The sequence below is a fragment of the Helianthus annuus genome, chromosome 5, assembly GCF_002127325.2.
Source record: "Helianthus annuus cultivar XRQ/B chromosome 5, HanXRQr2.0-SUNRISE, whole genome shotgun sequence".
Lineage (NCBI taxonomy): Eukaryota > Viridiplantae > Streptophyta > Magnoliopsida > Asterales > Asteraceae > Helianthus > Helianthus annuus.
The window spans coordinates 156548950-156563737 of record NC_035437.2 but is presented as its reverse complement, the minus strand read 5'-3'; the positions used below and the strand labels follow the sequence as shown (position 1 = coordinate 156563737).

Here is a 14788-nt window from a genome sequence, read left to right as displayed (position 1 = left end):
TTGTTTTCAAGCAGGTAGTCTTCCTGCTCTCCGCTGTCGTATATAACGGTCACCATGTCTGTTTCATCATCAAAATGCCATGATGTCATGACAGGGTCCGGCTTTACATCTGCTTTGATTGGTCCAAATTTCCTTATTAATGCTTTCATAAGCATATGTGCTTCATAACATTCGTTATCCAGAGCGATGCTAAGAGATATGATACCCCTCTGTACCTCTTCTTCCATCTTCAAAATTGCCTTGATCGTCCTAACATACACCCTCCTTCTGTTGTCAAAACGCAGGACGAATCGCCTGATTATCAGAGTTTATCCCCACCAAACGATGGTTGCCATTTTTGGCGTTTTGGTTAAATTGGCGTTTTTGGTAAAAGATGTTTTTGCAGAAATGATAGATTGAAGTGATTATGGAAGCGATGTTTTACATCGTTTATACAATGATGTTTTTGGCGCGTAATTTAGGAGGGAATTTCTTCTAATAAATGTTAATAACTGAATTTCAGTTACTGTGTTGTTTCCTCTTCCTGTAATCTCCAACGCGTTTTATCACTAACTTTTGGCGTTTTATTTTTTTTGAATGGCGTGTTATCATTTTTGTTGGTGTTTTGAATTTGAGCGGTAAAAGACCCTTTTACCCTTAATGAAGCGCGTCCCACATAATAAAATTGATGTTATTTACGAAAACGCCACCGCGCAATCTAGTCAATGGATTGTTTTGATTTGACGATCCATAACCGTTCTCACACTTTCCCCTGTTTTCTCTAAATTCTACCCCTATATATATATATATATATATATATATATATTAGACACCATATTCAAACCCTCATAGTCCATAAAACCTCAAAAACACTATCGTAAATCTATGAATATAAAACACAACATGCTAATCAGTATAAAACACATTAATGTTTGTCATTCCATAATCAGAGTCTTATCATCCAAAACACGACACAAAACCTATCGATATGTTGTTTTAGTAATCTTAATTGTATTATTTGTGGGTTTTTGTGTGTTTTATGGTTGACATTATAATGTTTTATGACTTTTTTAGACTTTTTAGGAAATTTGGACTTTGTAGCCAACTCCTATAATTTGGACTTTGTAGCCAACTCCTATATATAGGAGTTGGCTACAACGTCCAAATTTCCTAAAAAGTCTAAAAAGTCATAAAACACTATAATGTCAACCATAAAACACACAAAAACCCACAAATAATACAATTAAGATTACTAAAACAACATATCGATAGGTTTTGTGTCGTGTTTTGGATGATAAGACTCTGATTATGGAATGACAAACATTAATGTGTTTTATACTGATTAGCATGTTGTGTTTTATATTCATAGTTTTACGATAGTGTTTTTGAGGTTTTATGGACTATGAGGGTTTGAATATGGTGTCTAATATTCACTATGTTATTTGTGGGTTTTCGTTGTGTTTTATGGCTGAAATTATAGTATTTTATGATTTTCTACACTTTTTAGGAAATTTGGACTTTATAGCCGAACCCCACCCTAAATATATATACATATATATTGACAATTAAACTTCATTAAACACGCCTCCGATCTAAATGGGCAAAAGCCAAAAAACATACACGAGTGCTCTCGACCCAAACAGGCAAAAGGCAAGAAATTACAACATATATAAAGGATATTACACCAATCATTCCAACTAAGGTATTGGAACGAAGACCTATTCTTAAACCAAATGAAACTTCTAGATTTGACTTCTCCTAACACCTCATGCGGACTATGTTTTATACTTTGAAAAGCTATCTCGTTTCTTCTTTTCCAAATACACCAACATGTGATAATAATAATGCCATGAATAATCTTCATTGCTTTATTTCCCAGATTTATAAATTTGTACGCTTCCATCAGCACTAAAGCTCATCCAAACCAGATTCGAGAAAAAACAAGCCGTAAATAAATGTTCTGCTATCACCTCATGCTCCTCACAAAAAACACACAAATACGATGGAATGTTCATGTTTCTTTATATGGGATTGAAAACTTTTACAATACCTCGCATTTAATTAATAGCTCTAAATATATTTTCTTTACAATACTGATAACAATTAAAGTTTAAACATCGATAAGCATTTCGTCATACGATTATTAATTAATAATAAATATTAATAGACAAAAGGAAATGAATAGTGATTTACTTCGTGGTTTCTTCTGATTGCCCTATTTGGGCGGTCATCTCCCTGGTTTCTTCTGATTGTCTTATTTGGGTGGTCATCACCCTGGTTTCTTCTTATCACCTACTGTTTAAACTGGTTCTGAAGAGAGAGAAAGGGAAAGGGGCGGTCGCCGGAGGGTTACCGCCGTTACCAACACCGTGACACCACCACCGTCGCAATAGTGTTTTTGATTTTTGGGTTTTTTTTTACCAAAGAGAGAGAACGTGAAGAGAGAGAAAGGGAAAAGGTAGAGAGAAGAGGGTGTGGTGGTGGTCGGAGGCTCACCACCGTGGTGTTTCTGTTTTGTTGGGGGTGTTAGATCTCCATACCACCGCTTTTTTTTCTCTCTCTACAAATCTCTCTTATTTCTCTTGACGGCCAGGAAGTGAACAATCTTTTTTATTCGTGGTGTGTTCCGATTGACCTATTTAGGTGGTCATCCCCCCTGAGACGTGTCTTCCAACTTTATATTTTACCCTCTTTAAAGAAGAGATAGGGGCGGGTCACCACCGGCGGATTCGATTCGTTATGGCGACGACAGTTTTCAAACCCGACGATGATGTTGGCTTGCTACCTTGTAGGGTAACTCCGGTTGCAACCATAGCGCCACTGAGCGGGTTCAACGACTATGATGATCCTTTAGGAGCTGAGTCGATTTGTATAGTTTCGATGCGTTTTTTGGTATACATGTGTATAGTTTCTGCTTCTGCAATTTTGAATGATACGGATGTGTATGGGTTGTTGAATCCATTAGTTTCTACTTCTTTATGAAGATCATTCACAACTACTGTCAACCCCACAGTTTTTTTAATGATACGGATGTATATGGGTTGTGAATGACCGGAAAAGAAGAAAATAAGTCAATTTAAAAAGTCCAAGAGTAAACTGCAATTTTACCCCCTGGAGTTTAGGCCAATTGGCACTCTGACCCCCTCTAACGAAATAATTGCAATCCCCCCCCAACGTTGTTGTTATGTCGCACATCTACCCCCCCGGCGTCAATTATGATTAACAGTCAACATATCTATGTAAAGGTCAAAGGGTAAAAAGATAATTTCCAACAAACCATTGTTTAGCTTATACAATACAACACCCTATAAGTAATCGATCAAAGCACATTTACCCCCCCCCCCACCTTCCCACCGATCATCCACTCCTTCTAAAATCGATCAACCTCCGGCGACACCACTTTCTCCGGCGACACTCCTTTCTCCGACGACACCTTCAGACCTTCAGATCGACACCTTCTCCGGCGACAGCTTCAGACCTTCAGCTACAATGCCGCTTCTTTGTTGGCTGATCCGATAAGTGATCCGCCATACCGCAGGTACAATCGCCCAATGTTAGTTAATCAGGGTCGGATTTGTGTCACTGTTAGTTATTATCATGTTATAAACAGGGTTAGGGTCGGATTTGTGTCTGATTGAGTCTCATGTTAAACAGGCTATTAACAATTAGTCTGATTGAGTCTGATTACCATGTTAATTTTGTGATGTTTCGTGTTTTTTTTTACAGTTGACCTGACGATAAGCCTATCAAGCTCATCAGTGGTGCTCCACCTGGTGGTCTCCATGTTTGGTAGGCCTGTCCTCAACTTCCATTATCCACCAGAGAGTTGAGCGGATGTTTACTCTAGTAGTTAATTAGGTTTTGTGTAATATGTAGGTTAACTTAACTTAATGGAAGCCTTTATGTATATGTAGGTTAAACATGCATTTTGTGTAAAATGATGAATGTTCCTTATGTCAGTGTTGTTGGAAGCCTTAATGCATTTTGTGTAAAATGATGATTTTGGGCATGTTGTTAGTTTGGGTATGTTATAAGATATTGTATATAGTTAATATATGCTTGATCAATAGATTGATGTGCTTTGCCAAACATTAATATATGCTTGATCAGCAGATTATAAGAACAGCAGATTGATCAGCATGTCTGTTTGAATAACAGCCACAAGCTAACAGCAGGCTTGATTTGGGTTTTCCCTCTCTTTTCTGTTTTCTCGAATTAGGCTAACATGTATACTACAACCAGGTATTTGTTTAAACTGATTTTTACCATAAATTGATCTTGCAAATACCTGCAGCCAAACAGCTGCATACAGCTGCAGCCAGGTATGTTGTGAATACATTTTGAGCGTGCATACATGTTTTGAATGCTGCAGCCAGGTATAACAAATGATAGTTGGTAGTTATAGGTGGTTATATGTCGCAACCCCCGATCCCTAATTCCCGGGAACGGACGGCCGCAAGCCTGTTTCGGTGGTATCGCGTTATTGTCTAATTTGGCAGCGGAATTTTCATCAGGACCGTAGTTAGGAGATATTTTATCAGAGTAAAATACCACATTTTATATAAATAACACATTGGGATAAAACCCAAGTTTTCATTACAAACTTAATTTATAGGGATAAATCCCATTTTATTTAAATAAAACGCCTTCTTTTATTTAGGTAACTTTTATAGCCACTATTCCAAGCCTTCAGTGCTGTCCAGCTGGCTTCTAATTGGCTTTCACATTGGGTTACCTGAAACACGTTTTAAAAACATTTGTCAGTGGGAAATACTGGTGTGTGAATCCCAGTTTAATCAAGAAACATTAATTTAATTTAAACAGTATTGAGAGCGATTACAATGTTTATATCTACAAAATTACTCATTCAGTACTTGCCACTCGACCGGATCTGTGGCTATGGTCATACCACACATTGGCTAACCCGTTGTCCAATTGTGAAGATTATCAAGTAATGTATACAAAACCCCATAATACCGGCAGTAACTGAAGAATTACAAAGACCCAATCACTGCTAAATTGCATTGTAAAATATTTAAGGTTTTGTAAAAACAGTTTGTAAAAAGGAGATTACTCACATTGCTGTCTTAGGGTTTTCAGTAAGGATTTCCTGGGAAAAATCTATAAATTACACAAATACACGTGTGTTAGTATAATAACCCATTTTAACATTAGTAATACCCTCCCCGAGACGGCATTCCAACGACTACGTCGGACAGAAGCACGACAGCCGTTACGGAACCCTAGATCAATCGGGCAGAGTATCTAATACGTCTCCAGGGGTTATGATACTTACATCATAGCAGAACCTCGCTATTTAGGGGGTATATTAGACTCGGGTATAATGCCCACAATTCAGAAATTGAGATTGAGGAAAAGAAAATGAACAAGCAGACTGAAGATCCGATAGCTCCTTTATATAGGGCTGAAATCTGACTTTTACGCGGCCCGCGTAAGAGAAGGAAGGGCCTACACGGCCCGTGTCAAACTCGGGTCAACGCGTAGCTTGTCCGGATCACCATCTAGACTTGACACGATGATGACACGTATCATCACCGGGCTGCGCCACATTTTGGGGCTCTCGCGGCCTGCGTTAACTTAATGAGGGTCTCACGCGGCCCGCCTGAACTAAAGAAATCAGCGAAATCAGGTTCTAACCTTCATACTGCCCGCGTGAGTGTTGAGGTGGGTTCTACGCGGCCCGCCTCAGCTTAATTAAATTTGTTTTTAATTTATTTTTAATACTATATTGTATTTAGGGCTCGGTTTTCACATACCGGGTGTATTAAAGACATATTGGGACATTTTAAAATATATTAGGGTGTCGAAAAAATTATGAGGGTGTCAGTTCGGGATTGTTACATCCTCCCCACCTTGTTTTAGAGCTCGTCCTCGAGATCTACTAGAACAAGTGCAGATATTTCTTTTGCATTTCAGATTCAAGCTCCCATGTGTATTCCGGTCCTCTTTTGGAGTCCCACTTCACTTTGACCAGAACTAATCTCTTATGCTTGAGATTCTTGACTTTTCTATCTTTAATTTGTAGAGGCCTCTCTATAAACTTAAGTTGTTCATTTACCTCTATATCCTTAAGAGGTACTACAAGTGATTCATCAGCTAAGCACTTTTTGAGATTAGATACATGAAATACATCATGTATACCTGCCATTTCCTCTGGCAGTTGTAGCTGATAGGCTACATGTCCTATTCTTTTAATAATCTCAAAAGGTCCAACATACCTGGGACTTAGCTTTCCTCGTTTGATGAATCTTACCACTCCTTTCCAAGGAGCGACTTTTAATAATACCTTATCACCTATCTGGAATTCTAATGGCTTACGTCTGTTATCAGCGTAGCTCTTCTGTCGATCACGTGCGGCTTTCAGTTGTTCCTTGACTTGCATAATCTTATCGGTTGTTTCCTACACTATCTCAGGTCCAGATAGTTGCTTTTCCCCAATTTCTGCCCAACAGACTAGGGTTCTGCACTTTCCTCCATAAAGTGCTTCGAATGGTGCAACATTGATACTTGTGTGATAACTATTATTATAAGAAAATCTATTAAATGTAAGTGATCGTCCCATTTACCTCCGAAATCAATTACACAAGCTCTAAGCATGTCCTCCATTGTCTGAATTGTTCTTTCGCTTTGTCCGTCCGTTTGAGGATGATAAGCTATGCTTAGATTTAGCTTAGTTCCCATTGCTTTTTGGAAACTTGCCCAAAAATGAGAGGTAAAACGGCTATCCCTATCAGAAACAACTGATAAACGTATTCCATGTAATGAAACAATTTCATTTACATACAATTTGGCTAACTGTTCCATACTGAAAGTTTCCTTCATTGGTAAGAAATGAGCTGACTTGGTTAGCCTATCTACAATTACCCAGATTGTATCATTACCTTTTCTTGTTTTGGGTAATTTGATAACAAAATCCATGGTTATCAATTCCCATTTCCAAACTGGCATTTCTAATTGTTGTAACAGACCTGAGGGTTTCTAGTGTTCAGCTTTGACTTATGAACAAGTTAAACACTTAGAAACGTAGGCTGCTATATCCTTTTTCATTCCTATCCACCAGAATTTTTTTTCCTTAAATCCTGGTACATTTTATCACTTCCTGGATGCATCGTATATTTAGACTTATGGGCTTCTTCTAATATACGGTGACGTAGGTTTCCTAATTTAGGTATCCATATTCTGTTTTTATGGAATCTCCAAATTCCATCTATTCCTTGTTCTAATTCTTTTATCATTCCTTTTAATTTTTCAGTATCATCCTTGATTACTGATTCTTGTGCTTTTCTAATCTGATCATTTAAATCTACTTGTAGATTTAATTTAAGAGAACGTACCCTTTTTGGCTTTTCATGACATTTTCGACTTAAAGCATCTGCCACTACATTGGCTTTTCCTTCATGATACTGGATATCACAGTCGTAATCACTAAGCAATTCCATCCAACGTCTTTGTCTCATATTCAACTCCTTTTACCCGAAAACATACCTTAAACTTTTATGATAAGTGAATATGGTAAACTTACTACCATAAAGTTAATGTCTCCAAATTTTAAGGGCAAAAATTATGGCTCCTAATTACAAATCATGGGTTGAATAATTCTCTTCATGATTCTTAAGCTGTCTAGAGGCGTAAGCTATAACCTTTTGACGTTGCATCAACACACATCCAAAACCTAACTTAGAAGCATCACAAAAGACTACAAAGTCTTCAGCTCCTTCTGGTAACGCTAGGATGGGTGCATGGGTTAATCTTTGCTTAAGGATTCTAAAGGCTTCTTCTTGTTTTGGTCCCCATTCAAACTTAATGGATTTACAGGTTAACTTGGTTAAAGGAATGGCTATTCTAGAAAAATCTTGAATAAACCTTCTATAATACCCGGCCAATCCTAAGAAACTTCTAACCTCGGTTGGCGACTCAGGGGCTTTCCATTTGATAATTGCTTCGATCTTTGCTGGATCCACATGAATTCCTTCATGGTTAACTAAATGTCCAAGAAACTGTACCTGCTCTAACCAAAACTCGTACTTTGAAAACTTAGCGTAAAGCTTTTCCTTTCTTAATAAACTTAAAAGTAAGTGCAAGTGCTTTGCATGATCCTCTTTACTCTTAGAGTAAATTAGAATATCATCTATGAAGACAATTATGAATTTATCCAAATATGGCTTACATATTCGGTTCATCATGTCCATAAATGCGGCTGGGGCATTGGTTAAACCAAATGGCATGACAGTAAATTCATAATGACCATACCTTGTTTTGAATGCAGTTTTAGGAATAACCTCTTCCTGTACCTTTAATTGATGATATCCTGATCTTAAATCGATTTTAGAGAAAAATCGAGCTCCTTGCATTGATCGAACAGATCATCGATTCTTGGTAATGGATACCGGTTCTTAATCATGACCTTGTTCAATTCACGGTAGTCAATGCACATACGCATTGATCCGTCCTTCTTCTTGACAAACAGTATCGGTGCTCCCCATGGTGATGAGCTTGGTTGTATGAATCATTTCTCTAACAATTCGTCTAATTGTTTCTTCAGTTCTTGCATTTCAGCGGGTGTCAAACGGTAAGGTGCTTTAGCAATCGGTGCTGTCCCTGGTAGCAGGTGGATTCTGAATTCAACTTCCCTATCTGGCGGTAGCCCTGGCAATTCTTCTGGGAATATATCTGAAAACTGAGATACTACTAGAATGTCTTTTAGTTCTTTTCCTTTAGTGTTAGTGATTATAGAGATCAAATACACTATAGATCCTTTTCTTATATAACTTGCAGTTTTCATCACAGAGATGAATTTAGTGGATCTAGATGGCTTATCTCCTTTAATTGTGATCTTTTCACCCCTTGGTGAATTTACTTGAATTGACTTTTGATCACACAGAATACTGGCTTTATTGGCTATTAACCAATCCATTCCTAATACAACATCAAATCCTGCCAGATTCATTGGGTAAAGGTTTGCAATAAATTTTTGATTAAGAATTTCTATTCTTGCTCCCAGCAAGATTTTAGAAATTTTAATGATTTCTCCATTTGCAGTTTCTACTAGACATTCTTGTGGTATTTTAGTTAATGATTGATTTAGATGTTTGCAAAACGAAGTATTGATAAAAGTTTGGTTTGCACCAGAGTCAAATAATACTTTAGCAAAAATATCATTAACTAAAAACGTACCAGCTATGACATCCGGGATTATCTTGGCTTCATCTGCAGTTAGAACAAATGCTCTAGCATTTTTAGTGTTCTTGTTGTTTGCAGCTAGAGCCAATTTCGGACAGTTTGGCTTGATGTGTCCTTGTTCTCCACAATTGTAGCATATCCTGTTGTTGGCTTTCTTCCTGCAGTCTTCTTCCTTGTGACCTAATATTTTGCAGAAATTGCAATATATGGAGTATCTTCCAGAATGCTTCCTTTTGCAATACTTGCAATAAGTTGCAGATGTAGATCCTATATTTTTCCCATGGTTGAAATTTCCAGAACGGAATTCTTGGGGTAAGCTTTTGGGTTAGGTTCCTCCTCTGGTCTTCTTCTCTAGTACGGATTAACTCATCTGTCAAGGTATTGGCTAGTTCTACAGCTTCTTCTATGGTTTGGGGTCTAGCTGCCTTGACTACATGTCTAATTTCCCTGATTAATCCCCAGATGTAACGGGAGATTAATACCGGTTCGGGTGATGCAAGGGTTGACACTATTCTAGCATATTCAAAGAATGTAGTAGTGGTGTGTCCCTTACTATCCACCCCGGTCATTCTAAGGTTCAGAAACTTATTTGCTATCTGCTCCTTTTTATTGGGAGGGCATAACTTCCTTTCTACCATATTTTTGAATTCCTCCCATTCTATGTTATAAACACTATCACTTCTTTGATTGGAGGATAGTATTCCACCATTCTAGGGCTGAATTCTTAAATAGATTAGAAGCAAACATTATCTTATCTTCTTCAGCACATTTGCTTATTTTCAGAACAGCCTCAGTCTTCTCTATCCAGCGTAGAGCTGCAATGGGTTCTTCATTGCCCGAGAATTCTATTGGTTTGCAGGACCAGAATTCTTTGTAAGAACAACCATATGGCATGGTTCTTCTTCTTTTAGGAATGGGCACTTGAAGTACAGGTCCATTGTTTACGCTGTGTTCTGGTTCAGTTGGTCGCTTACTGCTATGCTTGCTTTTATTTTCGGCTTCCTTAACATTTTGGATAATAAATGGCATTGCATCTATGATTCCTTGTGCCACTATATGTTGAAGGGCACTATTATTCACTTGGTTTACATTGTTATTGTTGTTCGGATTTTCGTTATTCAGATTATCGTTATTCGAGTGGTTGTCGTTCTGAATATTATCATTCTGGTTTTCCTGATTCACTTCATTGTCCATCTGAATTTTAAACATTTATCACATATTAATATCATCAATAATATCTGAATATAGCCAATCACATGACACGCACTTTTGGTCAAAAGCGTCGAGCATTGCGACTTACTCTATTCATATAGTATGCATCTATTACATACCAGTACTGAAATAAAATTACAATACCGACTGAAATTTAAAACTACACTACTAGTAATAGGCATCTGTAGTTTTTTTTTCATACGCATACACACATATATTATTATTATTATGTTATATTATTATTATTCTACCATCTCCACCATCGATTCAAGGATATGGATTCATCCAAAAATCCATATTGCGTTCATCGTATTTCCATACGCTCTTCCACCTGTCGCATTCTTTCACTGCTTTCTAAAATTTCCTCACCGAAAGTCCTAAGTTCTTGTACGTTTTCTGCACTCATTGGGGGTGCAGGTTCTAGGACTGGGTTCGGAATCTGAGGTACGAGTTCCTGGTACGGGGCCTGGTATGGGTAAGGATTTTCTAAAATCTCCCTAATGTATGTATCGTTATCAAAATAGGGATCTAGAGTATCTAACCCTGGGTAGGCTCCTAGATTTAGCATGGGCAAATCTTCATGGATAGGGTAATGTTGCGCATAATCCATGTTGTCGTCCCACCATGGGTCGTAATTTGGGTCTAGGGGATTTGGTGCAGGTACCCTAGGTATCTTCTCCAGGTTGAAATAATGCATTTCTACTTGGTTTCCAAGGTTTTCTATTTCCATGGGTTGATCAGGAATTGATGGTTGTGGTTGGGGTGCTAGCATTTGCTCCAGGTTTGGGTCAGCCGCAGTGGTTGCTAAAATATGGATATTGGCTATACCCCTATAAATTACACAAATGCACGTGTGTTACTCAATCACTGCTAAATTGCATTGTAAAATATTTAAGGTTTTGTAAAAACAGTTTGTAAAAAGGAGATTACTCATATTGTTGTCTTAGGGTTTTCAGTAAGGATTTCCTGGGAAAAATCTATAAATTACACAAATGCACGTCTGTTAGTATAATAACCCAATTTAGCATTAGTAATACCCTCCCCGAGACGGCATTCCAACGACTACGTCGGGCAGAACCACGACAGCCGTTACGGAACCTAGATCAATCGAGCAGAGTATCTAATACGTCTCCAGGGGTTATGATACTTACATCGTAGCAGAACCTCGCTATTTAGGGGGTATATTAGACTCGGGTATAATGCCCACTATTCAGAAATTGAGATTGAGGAAAAGAAAATGAACGAGCAGACTGAAGATCCGATGGCTCCTTTATATAGGGCTGAAATCTGACTTTTACGCGGCCCGCGTAAGAGTAGGCAAGGGCCTACACGACCCGCGTCAAACTCGGGTCAACGCGTAGCTCGTCCGGATCACCATCTAGACTTGACACGATGATGACACGTGTCATTACCGGGCTGCGCCACATTTTGGGGCTCTCGCGGCCCGGGTTAACTTAATGAGGGTCTCACGCGGCCCGCCTGAACTAAAGAAATCAGCGAAACCAGGTTCTAACCTTCATACTGCCCGCGTGAGTGTTGAGGTGGGTTCTACGCGTGTAACACCCTTGCTTTAATTAATACAATACTTTATATAAATTTCGTAAAAATACATGTTTATACGATTACACGTAGTATGACAATACGAGTTTACTAAAACTTTTACAATTTAAAAGTTAATAAACAATTTAATGTAATTGAATTCGTCGTTTAAAAGATACGATGAAATGTCGCGCGGAAGCTTTTAACTTTATCGTGTTCCGTTCTTCTTCGAGCTTGATCTTCATCCGGGCACTCTTGGCAATCACCTATGATCAAAACCAACTTAAAAGTTAGTTTTGATAGTTAAATAACAAGTTTAAACAAGTTATATGGGTCAAACAAACAAAATTAAACATTTTTCAAGTTCAGAGGGGGCTAGGCGTCACGCCTAGGGGCTAGACGCCCCACCTAGCCCCCTTTTGGCAGACTGTTCATATTATGTTACTGTACATACCCAGCATGACCTGATTTCACGGAAACGAGCATAACTCTCTCGTTTTTAATCCGTTTTACCCGATTCTTTTTCCTACGCGTCCGTAATTTAATTATCCATCTAATGGAGTTAAAATCCAACATCCAACATAATAAAATTTCAGACTTTTAACTCTTCGGCTTATTACCCTTTTTACCAACTTTTTACCCGATCGTGATTTCATCGAACAAACTTGTTTGCGGCCCTTGTTTCTTTTGTAAACATATTATTATGATTATTTCCTATTGTGCAAGGTTCAAATCACGGGTTATTACACATTCTTAACCCATTTCGCTAATACTTCTATTTTGACCCGTTAAGGGTATTTACGCATTTTAGTCTAGAACTTGTGCTTTTCTTTTGATACTACAAAATTCCCATGTCTAATTAGCTACAAATATTCCACCACAACTATTTTGTGGTGGATTTAACATATGAACCCCTTTTTCCCAATTTTACCCATCGGTTGGTCATTTTTCGAAATTGACTATTCCTAGGCGTTCGAGCCACGAATGTTTTTGCCTAGAACTTTTATACACATCTAAGGGTTACAAACTCATAATATAAGTTTCTAAACAACCTCTAAGGGTCGTTTACACTGTTTACCTATTAAGGGCTCTTTGGTCACATTTAATCCTTCATTTTTGAAATGAAGGATTTCGGCTAGATATTTGACCTTCTTCTCACTTTTAACTATAAATCCACATATGCGTACCTGGCTCGGGTCATAGCATTGACCCGTTTACATACCTCTTGCTTTAAATTTTCTAATTAAAGTAACGCAACACATGTTATTACCTGTAATCACAAAACTCAACAAGTAGTCGTCAATTATTAATGTCAAATGGTATTAACACACCATTTGACCCGTTTAGTCGACATGACCATTTATCAACGTATGATGGTATATTAATTTCATCATGCTCCTTGAACCAATTCCGGTTCGCGCCGTGAGTTTTACTACATAAAAGACATTTTCTTAATGTGTCCGACCCGTTATAACTTTTACCAAATGGTGTCTTTATTTTCTTTTGTTTTCACTATTATTTTAACTAATAGTTTGACCCGTTTGGTTGTCGAGTGAATTCCATCACCTCATTGATATACCAACTCACCCATTTTCGCTATATCACTTTAAACATATTTTAACTAAGCTTGTCTGTATAAATGTAACGAGACGACAAGTCGCGTACCTTTAAAGCGTTCCCTTCAAGCGCATGTCCACTCCGGTTTGTCCGCTTGAAAACTCGACTCCTTTGTCTATAGAGTTCAATAAACGATGTGTTTAGAACTCCATTCATGATGTATAACGCATATTTCACAATGTCATTCGAATATGCATTTTTATTCGAAACTTAACATCTTAGCTTTCTCTTACGCGTTTTAACAAACACCTTATAGGCAGAAATTTACATGATTCATTATCAAGTTCATAACTTGTCATATAGCCAAATTTAACATCAATCGGTCTATTTTATATAAAGGTTAACATCAATAAATCAGAAATCGCTTCATAAATATCAAATTACACTAGAACAACATTTGAAATCCTAGTGGTCATCAAATTCTACATAACCCACTAATCACCTACAATGGTGTTCATGGATTTTACTAAAATTTCACATGATTTCAACTTGTATTTGTCTAGGGTTTGTCCCAATTTCATGAGAATTTCAGATTTTCCCAATTTCATGAGAATTTCAGATTTTCCCAATTTCATAAAACATGCAACCATGAATTTCAGATTTTCCCAATTTCATGAGAATTTCGAGTTGAGAGTTTTCATCAAATTTTACATACCTTGTAATCCTCTTGTGATGAGGATCAATAATCCATGCTCGATTTTTGATTTTAACTTGGTTTGAGCCTTCAATTTGTGAGATTATTGAGTTGTTAGGGTATTGAGAGTGGGGGTCGCCCTCCTCCTGTTGATCGAACCAGGCACCTAAATGGTGTGTTTGGTTTTATTTATTTTTATTAAACTTAATAATATAAGTTTAGATTTTAACAACATAGGCCCCTCTACTTTATTTAGTTTATAACTTGATATTTTGTTCTTTCATGTAATAACAAGACTTGTACTAGGTTATTTATTACCTAGTTACTTTATCTTGTTCTCGACCCGTTTTATTTTAAGTCCCGTTAAATCTCGGGGCCTTTTATATAATTTGCTTTCTCAAAGTATTTCTCATCCTTTTAATAAATATTAGATTTATTTAATTAAATCCTAAATTTTACTGGGTAAGTTTTACCACTAACTGTATTTTGCCCGTCCTGTAGTATTAACGGAGTTTGATTACCAAACCCGTTTTCGGGATGTTACAAGTCTACCCCCTTAAAGAGGTTTCGTCCTCGAAACCTTTCTTACATAGTTCATCGAGTTTT

The 14788-nt window shown here is 37.5% G+C and overlaps 1 long non-coding RNA gene across 1 annotated transcript; it reads right to left on the bottom strand.

Moving 5' to 3' along the window:
- Positions 1–12091: 12091 nt before the first annotated feature.
- Positions 12092–14288, bottom strand: LOC110939363. The gene is made up of 3 exons (XR_002592201.1): positions 14204–14288; positions 13597–13663; positions 12092–12197 (listed from the first exon to the last, which is right to left on the bottom strand). It is a non-coding gene; the product is annotated as an uncharacterized LOC110939363 (long non-coding RNA).
- Positions 14289–14788: the final 500 nt, after the last annotated feature.